The sequence below is a fragment of the Nerophis ophidion genome, linkage group LG19 (assembly GCF_033978795.1).
Source record: "Nerophis ophidion isolate RoL-2023_Sa linkage group LG19, RoL_Noph_v1.0, whole genome shotgun sequence".
Taxonomy (NCBI): Eukaryota; Metazoa; Chordata; class Actinopteri; order Syngnathiformes; family Syngnathidae; genus Nerophis; species Nerophis ophidion.
Genome location: NC_084629.1, coordinates 3,168,008 through 3,182,455, shown reverse-complemented (window position 1 = coordinate 3,182,455; position 14,448 = coordinate 3,168,008). Strand labels below are relative to the sequence as shown.

At 36.8% G+C, this 14,448-nt stretch overlaps 1 protein-coding gene across 4 annotated transcripts in view; it reads left to right on the top strand.

Annotated features, from left to right (window-relative positions):
- The window catches only part of nr4a2a (nuclear receptor subfamily 4, group A, member 2a), a 460,443-nt gene that overhangs the window by 400,996 nt on the left and 44,999 nt on the right, over window positions 1–14,448 (top strand). The window lies entirely within an intron of this gene.

Below are 14,448 nucleotides of genomic sequence, written 5' to 3'. Positions count from 1 at the left end.
TTGATTACAAATAAAGAAGTTGTTTACCTGACATATAATAATAAAATGAAAGAAATTGTTGTTTTCCTGACATAAAGTAATAAAATACAGAAAGAAAAGAAGCAAGTTGTTATTTACCTGACATAAAATAGTAAACGATAAATACAAATAAAGAAGTCGTTTACCTGACATAAAATAATAAAATATTAAATACAAATAAAGAAGTTATTTACCCGACATAAAATAATAAAACATTGAATTCCAATAAACAACTTATTTACCTGACATAAAATAATAAAATGAAACAAATTGTTGTTTACCTGACATAAAATAATAAAAGATTTAATACAAATAAAGAAGTTGTTTACCTAATATAAAGTAATACAAGATTAAATACAAATAAACAAGTTGTTTACCTGACATAAAATAATAATATACAGAAAGAAAAGAAGCAAGTTGTTATTTACCTGATATAAAATAATAAAATGATAAATACAAATGAAAAAGTAATTTTCCTGACATATAATAATAAAAGAATAAATACAAATAAAGAAGTTATTCACCTGACATAAAATAATTAAACATCCAGCACCCCCCGTGACCCCAAAAGGGACAAGCTGTAGAAAATGGATGGATGGATGAATACAAATAAATAAGTGGTTTACCTGACATTAAATAATAAAATGAAACAAATGTTTTTTTACCTGCCATAACATAATAAAATATAGAAAGAAAAAAAGCAAGTCGTTGTTTACCTAACATCAAATAATAAAATGAAACAAGTTGTTTATGTAAATATTTTACTTAATGAGCATGCATTTTTGTACTAAATCCTACTCATTTTTGTGCGGAAGGCGATCTTGTAAAAATGTCTTCCTATTTAATAATGTAAATATAATGCAAAGTATTTACCACAACAAACAATGGTGGGTTGGGGGCCAAACCCCCCCCCCCCCTTTCCCTTCCTCCCCCTCCAGCAGCTAAATGCACAACGCTGACAGATCACTGCTCAGATACTAGTCCTGGCCCCTGTGAAGTCCGCAGCCCTTTTTTTGCACTACATGGGAATCCGCCCGTCCCTAAATGCTAAATGGGTTCTGACAGATGGCCCGGAGAAAGAAAGTTGGGAGTTTGCGTCTGTGAGGGAGACCCTGAGTGAACAGGACATGCTATGTACACCCTGGCTAACAATCAACATATGCTTTTGTTTTTCTGATGCCAACACAAAGCACATTCAGCCTGCAGAAAGATGGATCCTGGGACCGCTTGGAACGCAATGCCTACTGGCTATTCTTTGCTCTTTTTTTTTTTTGTTGAAAGTGTTTACGCCTGCGTGGACAGCGATTACACAGCCATGTGGAAAACAGCAGCCTTTTATCTAAAACTTCATATTATTCGCAATGGTTGGAATTTTATTTTTATTTTTTTTTGTTCAGTCCTGTATTTGGAACCATGTACAAACCCCGTTTCCCTATGAGTTGGGAAATTTTGTTAGATGTAAATATAAACGGAATACAATGATTTGTAAATCCTTTTCAAGCCATATTCAGTTGAATATGCTACAAAGACAACATATTTGATGTTCAAACTGATAAACATTTTTTATTTTTTATTGCAAATAATCATTAACTTTAGAATTTGGTGCCAGCAACATGTAAAAGAAGAAGTTCTGAAAGGTGGCAATAAATACTGATAAAGTTGAGGAACGCTCATCAAACACTTATTTGGAACATCCCACAGGTGTGCAGGCTAATTGGGAACAGGTGGGTGCCATGATTGGGTATAAAAACAGCTTCCCAAAAAATGCTCGGTCTTTCACAAGAAAGGATGGGGCGAGGTACACCCCTTTGTCCACAACTGCGTGAGCAAATAGTCAAACAGTTTAAGAACAACCTTTCTCAAAGTGCAATTACAAGAAATTTAGGGATTTCAACATCTACGCTCCATAATATCATCAAAAGGTTCAGAGAATCTGGAGAAATCACTCCATGGCCAGAAACCAACATTGAATGATCGTGACCTTCGATCCCTCAGACAGCACTGTATCATAAACTGACATTAATCTCTAAAGGATATCACCACATGGGCTCAGGAACACTTCAGAAAACCACTGTCACTAAATATAGTTTGTCGCTACATCTGTAAGTGCAAGTTAAAGCTCTACTGTGCAAAGCGAAAGCCATTTATCAACAACATCCAGAAGCGCCGCCGGCTGTTTTTTTTTTTGCAAATAATCATTAACTTTAGAATTTGATGCCAGCAACACGTGACAAAGAAGTTGGGAAAGGTGGCAATTAATATTGATAAAGTTGAGGAACACTCATCAAACACTTATTTGGAACATCCCACAGGTGTGCAGGCTAATTGGGAACAGGTGGGTGCCATGATTGGGTATAAAAACAGCTTCCCAAAAAATGTTCAGTCTTTCACAAGAAAGGATGGGGCGAGGTACACCCCTTTGTCCACAACTGCGTGAGCAAATAGTCAAACAGTTTAAGAACAACGTTTCTCAAAGTGCAATTGCAAGAAATTTAGGGATTTCAACTTCTACGCTCCATAATATCATCAAAAGGTTCAGAGAATCTGGAGAAATCACTCCATGGCCAGAAACCAACATTGAATGATCGTGACCTTCGATCCCTCAGACAGCACTGTATCATAAACTGACATTAATCTCTAAAGGATATCACCACATGGGCTCAGGAACACTTCAGAAAACCACAGTCACTAAATACCGTTTGTCGCTACATCTGTAAGTGCAAGTTAAAGCTCTACTATGCAAAGCGAAAGCCATTTATCAACAACATCCAGAAGCGCCGCCGGCTGTTTTTTTTTTTGCAAATAATCATTAACTTTAGAATTTGATGCCAGCAACACGTGACAAAGAAGTTGGGAAAGGTGGCAATTAATATTGATAAAGTTGAGGAACACTCATCAAACACTTATTTGGAACATCCCACAGGTGTGCAGGCTAATTGGGAACAGGTGGGTGCCATGATTGGGTATAAAAACAGCTTCCCAAAAAATGCTCAGTCTTTCACAAGAAAGGATGGGGCGAGGTACACCCCTTTATCCACAACTGCGTGAGCAAATAGTCAAACAGTTTAAGAACAACCTTTCTCAAAGTGCAATTGCAAGAAATTTAGGGATTTCAACATCTACGCTCCATAATATCATCAAAAGATTCAGAGAATCTGGAGAAATCACTCCACGTAAGCAGCATGGCCGGAAACCAACATTGAATGACCGTGACCTTCGATCCCTTAAACGGCACTCTATCAAAAACTGACATCAATCTCTAAAGGATATCACCACATGGGCTCAGGAACACTTCAGAAAACCACTGTCACTAAATATAGTTTGTCGCTACATCTGTAAGTGCAAGTTAAAGCTCTACTGTGCAAAGCGAAAGCCATTTATCAACAACATCCAGAAGCGCCGCCGGCTGTTTTTTTTTTTGCAAATAATCATTAACTTTAGAATTTGATGCCAGCAACACGTGACAAAGAAGTTGGGGAAGGCGGCAATAAATACTGATAAAGTTGAGGAATGCTCATCAAACACTTATTTGGAACATCCCACAGGTGTGCAGGCTAATTGGGAACAGGTGGGTGTCATGACTGAAAAAAGGTTGAGAACCATTGGTTCTTAAACCTTGTTGGAGGTACGGAACCCCAGCAGTTTCATATGCGCTTTCACCGAACCCTTCTTTAGTGAAAAAAAAAAAAAATATATATATATACATTCTTAATTTAATCTTAATTTATAAATATTAATCATGAAATGATGTTTTTATATTAAAGCTATACAAATAAATATATATTTTACAAACAGAAATGTACAGGAATGTACACATGATCCCGTGTTTACATCTCATTGTGCAACAGACATGTCATTGTTTTCGTGGGAATTAAATGCGATATCGGAAAGGGGTACAAATTATTTCCAAAGCAGAAACCCCACCAAGGGCAGAGGGGTTAGTGCATCTTCCTCACAATACGAAGGTCCTGAGTAGTCCTAGGTTCGATCCTAGGCTCAGGATCTTTCTGTGTGGAGTTTCAAGCAGTTACAAGTGGTAGAAAATGGATGGATGAACCCCACCCAGACATACAATACTAGAACAAAGCTCATGAAAAACAATATTGTTATGATCCGCTGCCCCGATCATATTATGTTTAGGTTTTGAGTCTTTTATATTATGTTCTGTTAATGTTTACCTTAGTTCCTGGTTGCACTTCCTTATTTGATATTGTCTCCATATTTACTTATTAGTTTCACCTGCCACTTGTTTCTTGACTCGCACCTGCCTTATAATTGCTGTCCTTATTTAAGCCTGCCTTTCCCGTTGACTCGACCTTGCTTCCTAGTTTGTGTTTCACAACAGTGATTCCGATCCTGTGTAACTGTTCGCAACCAGCTATCTTCCACGCTAAGTATCTGTTATTTATCTAACTCCCATGTTAGCGCTCTTTTTTTTCTAGCTCCCATGCTAGTTCTGTTTGTTTTGACTAAGTCTGTTATTTGTTAAATAAATCAATTATTTCTTACCTTCACGTTGTGTCCGAGCCCGACTGCATCAAGAGAGAGCCAACCTGTATCACGATGCCACGTAATCGTCACAAATATGTTATATTAGAAAAAAAATCCCATGGAAATGACTGCTGTCGTTTGATTATCATAATAAAACATTTAACTTGGTATTTAGTCAGGTTTGGGACAGGTGCGCTCATGTATGCTCCACTGAATGTTCAAGTAGTTTTTGCGTTTGCTCACGCGTATGGAAAATTGGAGGGAGCATTGTTTAGGGGTGGACATATGTGGAGGGGGGTGTGGCCAGCGCACCTGCAGGACTTCAGTAAAAAAAAAAAAAAAAGTAAATTTTACAGTTAAATTATGGCAACTTTTTTTTTTTTGCATAAAAACAGCAGTACTGTTTTTTTTTCCATTTACAGTAATATGCACAACATTTTGAGGGGAAATTATTGCAACTTACCATATTTTATATTTTAATTTTTTAAAAATCTACTAATAAAATGCATCAAAAAAAATGGTGTAATAATAAAGTAAACAAACACGGAATGCTGGACGACAGCAAAGACTTACTGTGGAGCAAAGATGGTGTCCACAATGAAATATTCTTGATCGCTAAAACAAAGTAGATGCGGGAAATATCGCTCAGAGGAGGACATGAAACTGCTACGGGAAAAAAAAAAATACCAAAATAGGAATGCAAGACAAGAACTAAAACGCTACACACAGAAAAAAAGAAAATAAGTCAGGGCGTCATGTGACGGGTGGTGACAGTACACCTACTTTGAGACAAGAGCTATATGGATGGGTAGGGTTTAAATTCATATCCAACAATTGCGACAACTTTTCACTGTCACTTGAGTTTTGTTTTTGGTAACACTTTAGTATGGGGAACATATACACACACCATTAATTAGTTGCTTATTAACACAGGGTTAGGGTTAAGGTTGGGGTTGGGGTTGGGGTTAGGGAAGACTCTTAGTTAATGGTTTACTGGTTTAATAATAAGGCCAAGCAGAATAAGGCATTAATAAGTATTTAATAATGACTAATTAAGAGCCAATATGTTACTAATTTGCATGTTAATAAGCAACTAATCAATGGTGCAAATGTGTACCCCATACTAAAGTGTTACCTCGTTTTTTTAATGATTTCTGTTGATGGTGTGCCGCCGATTTTTTCAATGAAAATAAATGTGCCTTGCCTCAAAAAAAAGGTTGAAAAACACTGAGTAAATGAACACAAAACATAAACATTTAGCACGTCTGAAGGTCGACTAGCATCGCGGAACAGATTGTGTTCAGCTCCAGAGGTTCTAGATTAGGGGTCACCAACGGGATGCCCGCGGGCACCAGGTAGCCCGTAAGGACCAGATGAGTCGCCCGCTGGCCTGTTCTAAAAATAGCTCAAATAGCAGCACTTACCAGTGAGCTGTCTCTATTTTTTTAATTTTATTTATTTACTAGCAAGCTGGTCTCGCTTTGCTCGACATTTTTAATTCTAAGAGAGACAAAACTCAAATAGAATTTGAAAATCCAAGAAAATATTTTAAAGACTTGGTCTTCACTTGTTTAAATTATTTATTTATTTATTTTTTACTTTGCTTCTTATAACTTTCAGAAAGATAATTTTAGAGGAAAAAATACAACCTTAAAAATGGTTTTAGGATTTTTAAACACATATACCTTTTTACCTTTTAAATTCCTTCCTCTTCTTTCCTGACAATTTAAATCAATGTTCAAGTATTTTATTTTTTATTGTAAAGAATAATAAATACATTTTAATTTAATTCTTCATTTTAGCTTCTGTTTTTTCGACAAATAATATTTGTGAAATATTTCTCCAAACTTATTATGATTAAAATTCCCAAAAATTATTCTGGCAAATCTACAAAATCTGTAGAATCAAATTTAAATCTTATTTCAAAGTATTTTGAATTTATTTTAAAATTTTTGTTCTGGAAAATCTAGAAGAAATAATAATTTTTCTTTGTTAGAAATATAGCTTGGTCCTATTTGTTATATATTCTAAAAAAGTGCAGATTGATATTTAACCTTTTTAAAACATGTCATCAAAATTATAAAATTAATTTTAATCAGGAAAAAATTATTAATGATGATCCATAAATTCGTTTTTAAATTTTTTCAAAAAGATTCAAATTAGATAGTTTTTTCTCTTCTTTTTTTTTTTGGTTGAATTTTAATTTTAAAGAGTCGAAATTGAAGATAAACTATGTTTCAAAATTTAATTTTCTTTTTTTTTTCGTGTTTCCTCCTCTTTCAAACCATTCAATTAAATGTTTTTTTCATCATTTATTCTCTACAAAAAAACCTTCCGTAAAAGGAAAAAAAATGTACGACGGAATGACAGACAGAAATACCCATTTTTTAATATATATCTATATATATATATATAGATATATTTATTAAAGTTAAATTGAGCAAATTGTCTATTTTTGGCAATTTATTTAATTGTGTATCAAACTGGTAGCCCTTTGCATTAAACAGTACCCAAGAAGTAGCTCTTGGTTTCAAAAAGGTTGGTGACCCCTGTTCTAGAGTTTATTTTTTGGACGGTTTGAAAGGTTCTACCGAGTTTTTTATTTTTATATATTTTTTCAGGGTCGTCATAGCAGAAGAACGTGACCTCGTAGTCTTTAAATCTGCTCCGACCCACCCTGGCAGGTCACAGCCGGTGACAGGCGGCGTGATGACTTAAGTCATTGCCGCCCGCCCGGCAATGAGAGAAATCAGACAATCCCCCACTCCCCATTTGTACTCCCCCCCCCCCCCCCCACATCCCCCTCTCCGTAATGAGCCACACCTGTACACTGCTTTAAATACCAGAGAGAAGCTTTAAATGTCAGGTGCAATTAAAGCTTATGATTCAAGGCTGCACCAATCAAATCAAGGCCCCCGAGTTCACCCAAGTCTGCCAGAGCCGAGTGGAAGATGGTGCGGAGATGCGATGGAGCGCTCCTCCTCTCAATGGCAGTGGCAGCCCAAAGGTGATTGTAAAGTTTACTGCCACTCGCCTGAACTTCTCCATCTTGCCAACTCCCAGCCTTTATCAAGGGAAAGGTTTACGGCGTTGTCTGCTATATGAGCTGAAAAATGACAAGCGGATAGGAAATGATAAGGCTTGAGGGTGGGGTGGTGGGGGTGGGAGGGGGTATAAGTTTTATTTGGGCGAGATGCGAGTAGATAACACACGCACTGCCGGGCTGTGTTCACGAGGAAAATGACCCATCAATTAGGTAGTTAATTGTTAGTCTTTTTGGCCACACTACTTGCTTGTGTTCCGTTCGGTTTCAGTTTCAGTTTATGTGGAACATATACACGATACAATGTGATGCATCACACAATTCAGGTTGTTTCATTAAAGCACGTCCGAAAAGGAGTAGGAAGAAGCAGAGCTTATTTAATCTTACAATAGCAATTTTCTGTAAATCCCAATTTATGTCCTAACTTGTTCACCGGTCCTCATATGGACAGTACTTTTCCTTGTTGATGTCTAAAGAAGAGTAGAAATACAAGAACACGCACACACACACACTCGCTCAAAATGTGAGATAAAACGACTAGATTTGCATTTTTTTAAATACTAAAACTAGTTAACTCGCTGCATAAACATACGGTCCTCATATGGACGAAACTTTTCCTTGATGATGTCTCAAGAAGGTTAAAAATACAAGAACACGCACATACACACACGCACACACTCACACACACATTTGCTCAAAATGTGAGATAAAACGAGTAGATTTGCATTTTTGAAAAATACTAAAAACTAGTTAACTAGCTGCATAAACATACGGTCCTCATATGGACGAAACTTTTCCTTGTTAATGTCTCAGGAAGGGTAGAAATATAAAAACACATGCACACGCACGCACACACACACACACATACATGCTCAAAATGTAATATAAAAAAACTAGATTTGCATAAAAAAAATACTGAAAACTAGGTAACTAGCTGCAAAGACATACAGTCCTCATATGCACGTTACTTTTCCTTGTTGATGTCTCAAGATGGGTAGAAATACAAGAACAGGCACGCACGCACACCCTCACACACACATTTGCTAAAAATGTGAGATAAAACTACTAGATTTGCATTTTTTTAAATACTAAAAACTAGTCAAATAGCTGCATAAACATACGGTCCTCATATGGACGATACTTTTCCTTTTTGATGTCTCAAGCAGGGTAGAAATACAAGGACTCACACGCACATACACACACTCACACATACGCATGACAAAATGTGAGATAAAAAGACTTGATTTGTATAAAAAAAATACCAAAAACGAGTTAACCAGCTCCATAGACATGCAATCCTGAATTAAGATTTGTATATCTAGAAAATCAGTTTCAGTTTATGTGGAACATATACACAATACGATGTAATGCATCACACAATTCAGGTTGTTTCATTAAAGTACGTCCGAAAAGGAGTAGGAAGAAGCATAGCTTATTTAATCTTACAATAGCAATTTTCTGGGAACCCCAATTTATGTCCTAACATGTTCACCGGTCCTCATATGGACAGTACTTTTCCTTGTTGATGTCTCCAGAAGGGTAGAAATACAAGAACACGCACACACACACACTTGCTCAAAATGTGAGATAAAACGACTAGATTTGCATCTTTTTAATATACTAAAAACTAGTTAACTAGTTGCATAAACATACGGTCCTCATATGGACGAAACTTTTCCTTGTTGATGTCTCAAGAAGAGTACAAATACGAGAACACGCACATACACGCACACACACACGCACACACACACTCACACACATTTGCTCAAAATGTGACATAAAACGACTAGATTTGCATTTTTTTAAATACCAAAAACTAGTTAAATAGCTGTATAAACATACGGTCCTCATATGGACGAAACTTTTCCTTGTTGATGTCTCAGGAAGGGTAGAATACAAGCACACACACACACACACAGAGATACACACACACACACATGCTCAAAATGTGAGATAAAAAGGCTAAATTTGCATTTTTTTATAAATACTAAAAACTACTTAACTAGCTGCATAGACATACAGTCCTCATATGGACGGTATTTTTCCTCGATGTCTCAGGAAGGATAGAAATACAGGAAAAGAAACACACACACACACAGACACATGCACACACATACTTAAAATGTAAAACAAAAATACTAGATATGCATTTAAAATAATATATTAAAAACTAGTTAACTAGCTTGCATAAACATACGGTCTTCATATGGACGGTACTTTTCCTTGTTGATGTCTCAGGAAAAGTAGAAACACAAGAACACACACACACAAACACACACACAAACACACACTTGCTCAAAATGTGAGATAAAACGACTAGATTTGCTTTTTATTTCAATACTAAAAACTATGTAACTCGCTGCATAAACATACGGTCCTCATATGGACGGAACTTTTCCTTGCTGATTTCTCAGGAAGGGTAGAAATCATAGAACACACACACGTGCACACACACACACACACATGTCAAAATGTGAGATGAAATTACTAGATTTGCATTTTTTTTTAAATACTAAAAACTAGTTAACTAGCTCCATAATCATACGGTCCTCATATGGACGAAACTTTTCCTTGTTGATGTCTCAAGAAAGAAAGAAATACATGAACACACACGCACATACACGCGTCAAAATGTGAGATAAAAAATACTTGATTTGCATAAAAAAAAAAAAAAAACTAGTTAACTAGCTGCATGGACATACGGGCCTCATATGGATGGTACTTTTTGTTGTTGATGCCTCAAGAAGGGTATAAATACAAGAACATACACACACGCACACACACACACGCACACACACACACTCACGCGCACACAAGCATGCGTCACAATGTGAGATAAAAAGACTAGATTTGCATTAAAAAATACTAAAAACGAATTAACTAGCTGCATAGACATGCAATCCTGAATTAAGATTTGTATATCTAGAAAATCAGTTTCAGTTTATGTGGAACATATACACAATACAATGTAATGCATCACACAATTCAGGTTGTTTCATTACAGCACGTCCGAAAAGGAGTAAGAAGAAGCAGAGCTTATTTAATCCTACCCTTTTCATACCATAGCAATTCTTTGGGAACCATGATTTATGTCCTAACTTGTTCACCGGTCCTCATATGGACGGTACTTTTCCTTGTTGATGTCTCAAGAAGGGTAGAAATACAAGAACATGCACACACACATTTGCTCAAAATGTGAGATAAAACTACTAGATATGCATTTTTCAAAATACTAAAAACTAGTTAAATAGCTGCATAAACATACGGTCCTCATATGGACGAAACTTTTCCTTGTTTCTGTCTCAAGCAGGGTAAAAATACAAGAACACGCACATACACACACGCACACACTCACACACACGTTTGCTCAAAATGTGAGATAAAACGAGTAGTTTTGCATTTTTTAAAAATACTAAAAACTAGTTAAATAGCTGCATAAACATATGGTCCTCATATGGACGAAACTTTTCCTTGTTGATGTCTCAGGAAGGATAGAAATACAAGAAAACAAACACACACAGACACATGCACACACATACTTAAAATGTGAGATAAAAATACTAGATTTGCATTAAAAAAATATATTGAAAACTAGTTAACCAGCTGCATAAACATACGGTCCTCATATAGGGGGTACTTTTCCTTGTTGATGTCTCAGGAAAAGTAGAAACACAAGAACACACACAAACACACACACACACACATACTTGCTCAAAATGTGAGATACAACGACTAGATTTGCTTTTTATTTAAATACTAAAAACTAAGTAACCAGCTGCATAAACATACAGTCCTCATATGGACGTAACTTTTCCTTGTTGATGTCTCAGAAAGGGTAGAAATAATAGAAAACACACACGTGCACACACAAACACACACACACACACACACACGTCAAAATGTGAGATAAAATTACTAGATTTGCATTTGTTTTTAAATACTAAAAACTAGTTAACTAGCTGCATAGACATACGGTCCTCATATGGACGGTACTTTTCCTTGTTGATGTCTCAGGAAAAGTAGAAACACAAGAACACACACACACAAACACACTCACACACTTGCTCAAAATTGGAGATAAAACGATTAGATTTGCTCTTTATTTAAATACTAAAAACTAGTTAACTAGCTGCATAGACATACGGTCCTCGTATGGACGGTACTTTTCCTTGTTGATGTCTCAAGAAAGAAAGAAATACATGAACACACATATACACACATGCACACACACACACATGTCAAAATGTGAGAGAAAAATACTAGATTTGCATAAAAAAATAATAAAAACTAGTTAACTAGCTGCATGGACATAAGGGCCTCGTATGGATGGTACTTTTACTTGTTGATGTCTCAAGAAGGGTAGAAATAACACTCACACACACATTTGCGAAAAAATTTGAGATAAAACAACGAGATTTGCATTTTTTTTAAATACTAAAAACTAGTTAAATAGCTGCATAAACATTCGGTCCTCATATGGACGAAACTTTTCCTTTTGATGTCTCAGGAAGAGTAGAAATACAAGAACACACACACATGCCCAAAATGTGAGATAAAAAGATTATATTTGCATTTAAAAAAATATTAAGACCTAGTTAACTAGCTTCATAAACATATGGTCCTCATAAGCACAGTACTTTTCCTTGTTAATGTCTCAAGAAGGGTAGAAATACAAGAACACACACACACTTTATATCAAACCAGTATTTTTGCCAGATTTGAACTTTTATTTAAAAAAACAAAACAATAAAAACGATCGATGCTTGGCAACACCCAGCAAACATTACCATAAGAAACCTGCATTCCAACTTGCTTTCATTGAGGGTCACATCACAGTTAGGGCTGCTTATATTACTAAATATACATATACATAATTGCTTATTTATACTGTCACAAAATTGCCCATGCGATTATGATTTTGTTTTTTTTTTTGCTTATGGATATCTTGCTTTAAAATCATAAGTCATATTGACAAGCATACTGTATATTTTCATTTTTACAACAACAAAAAAGATTAGATTTCTATTTATTGGTCCCCGTTGGGGAAATTCATTTTCACTGCCCTACATTTAAACATGTAGACATTACACATCACAAACAAAAACAACAAAATACATCATTCATGACCACCACATTTACAGGCTTGTCAGACAGGTCGGCCAGGCCTGCTTTAGGGCGGCTATAGCTGCAGGGATAAGGCTTTTCTCGAGGCGGGCCCTCCGGAACTTGATAGTTCTGTACCTGCGCCCTGATGGTAGTAGGGTGATGTATTGGTGTAGTGGGTGAGTCATATCCTGGACTATTGTGTGTTTGCCAGTCGAATGTTGGACCTGTGGTTTAGATCTGAAATGTTGAGTGTGGGTAAGTCGATGATTTTAGCTGCTATGTTGGAATGTGTGTGAGTTTGGTCCGGTTGGTTAGAGAAAGCATACTGAAAAAAACATGTGGAACAGTACATAAGGATGGGTTGAACGATGCTTTGGTACAGTAATCAATCAATCAATCATCCATCCATCCATTTTATACCGCTTATTCCCTTTTGGGGATGCGGGGGGCACTGGCGCCTATCTCAGCTACAATCGGGCGGAAGGTGGGGTACACCCTGGTGCTTATTTATATAGCCCTCAGTCACAAATGTCTCAAAAGACTGTACAAACCATTATGACTACGACATCCTCGGAAGAACCCAGTAATAACAGGAGGTGAGGTACAACTTATAGTCCTTTAAGTTTATGGATGACTGATAGTCTTGGTTGACTTTTTTTTGAATGTCCGTGGTGTGCTGATCAAAGCTGAGTTTATTGTCCAAGGTTAGGCCCAGGTATTTAAAAGTGTCAACTGTTGGAACTGTTTGTGTGTTTATGATGATGGGGTGCTGAGGTGGGGGGGGGGGGGGGGGGGGGGGGGGGAGGGGGGGGGGGGGGGGGGGGAGGGGGGGGGGTTGCACCATATTTCTATTAATCTACAGCTAACATCCACTGTAATGATACCAAGTACAGCAGCGTATTTAGTCAATACTACTACGATTATGGCGATATTTTATATATATATTTATATATATATGTACTAAAACCTTTCAAAAATCTCCTTCTCACCCGGTGGGGTGGTATCTGTCATCCTCAAGCTCGGGTCCTCTACCAGAGGCCTGGGAATTTAAGGGTTCTGCGCAGTATCTTGGCTGTTCCTAGGACTGCGCTTTTCTGGACTGACACTTCAGATGTTGTTTCCGGGTTCTGTGGGAGCCACTCTCCCAGTTTTGGGGGATACTGCTCCGAGCGCCCTCCACTACCACGGGGACCACCCTACTCTTGACCTTCCGTATTGGTTCTAGCAGTTGTTTGATTGAAATTGATTGATTGAAACTTACAGTACATATTCCGTACAATTGACTACAAAATGGTAACACCCGAATACGTTTTTCAACTTGTTTAAATCGTGGTCCACGTTTATTAATTCATGGTAAACCTTTCAACCCTTGGGGAATTTTTTTCAAATATTTTATAGTTTTTTTTCTCTAGTGACTCAAAGCGCTTTACATAGTAAAACCCAATCTCTAAGTTACATTCAAACCAGTGTGGGTGGCACTGGGAGCAGGTGGGTAAAGTGTCTTGCCCAAGGACACAACGGCAGTGACTAGGATGACGGAAGCGGGAATCGAACCTGCAACCCTCAAGTTGCTGGCACGGACACTTTACCAACGGAGCTAAACCGCCCTGGTACTTCTCAAGTTTCTCGTGTTCCTTCTTCTATCGCCGCCACACTTTTCTGCTCTTTGTCCACACCCACTATGTCTGGTTGGCTAGCCAGAAACTGTTTGTCAGTCTGAAATATATATATATATATATATATATATATATATATATATATATATATATATATATATATATATATATATA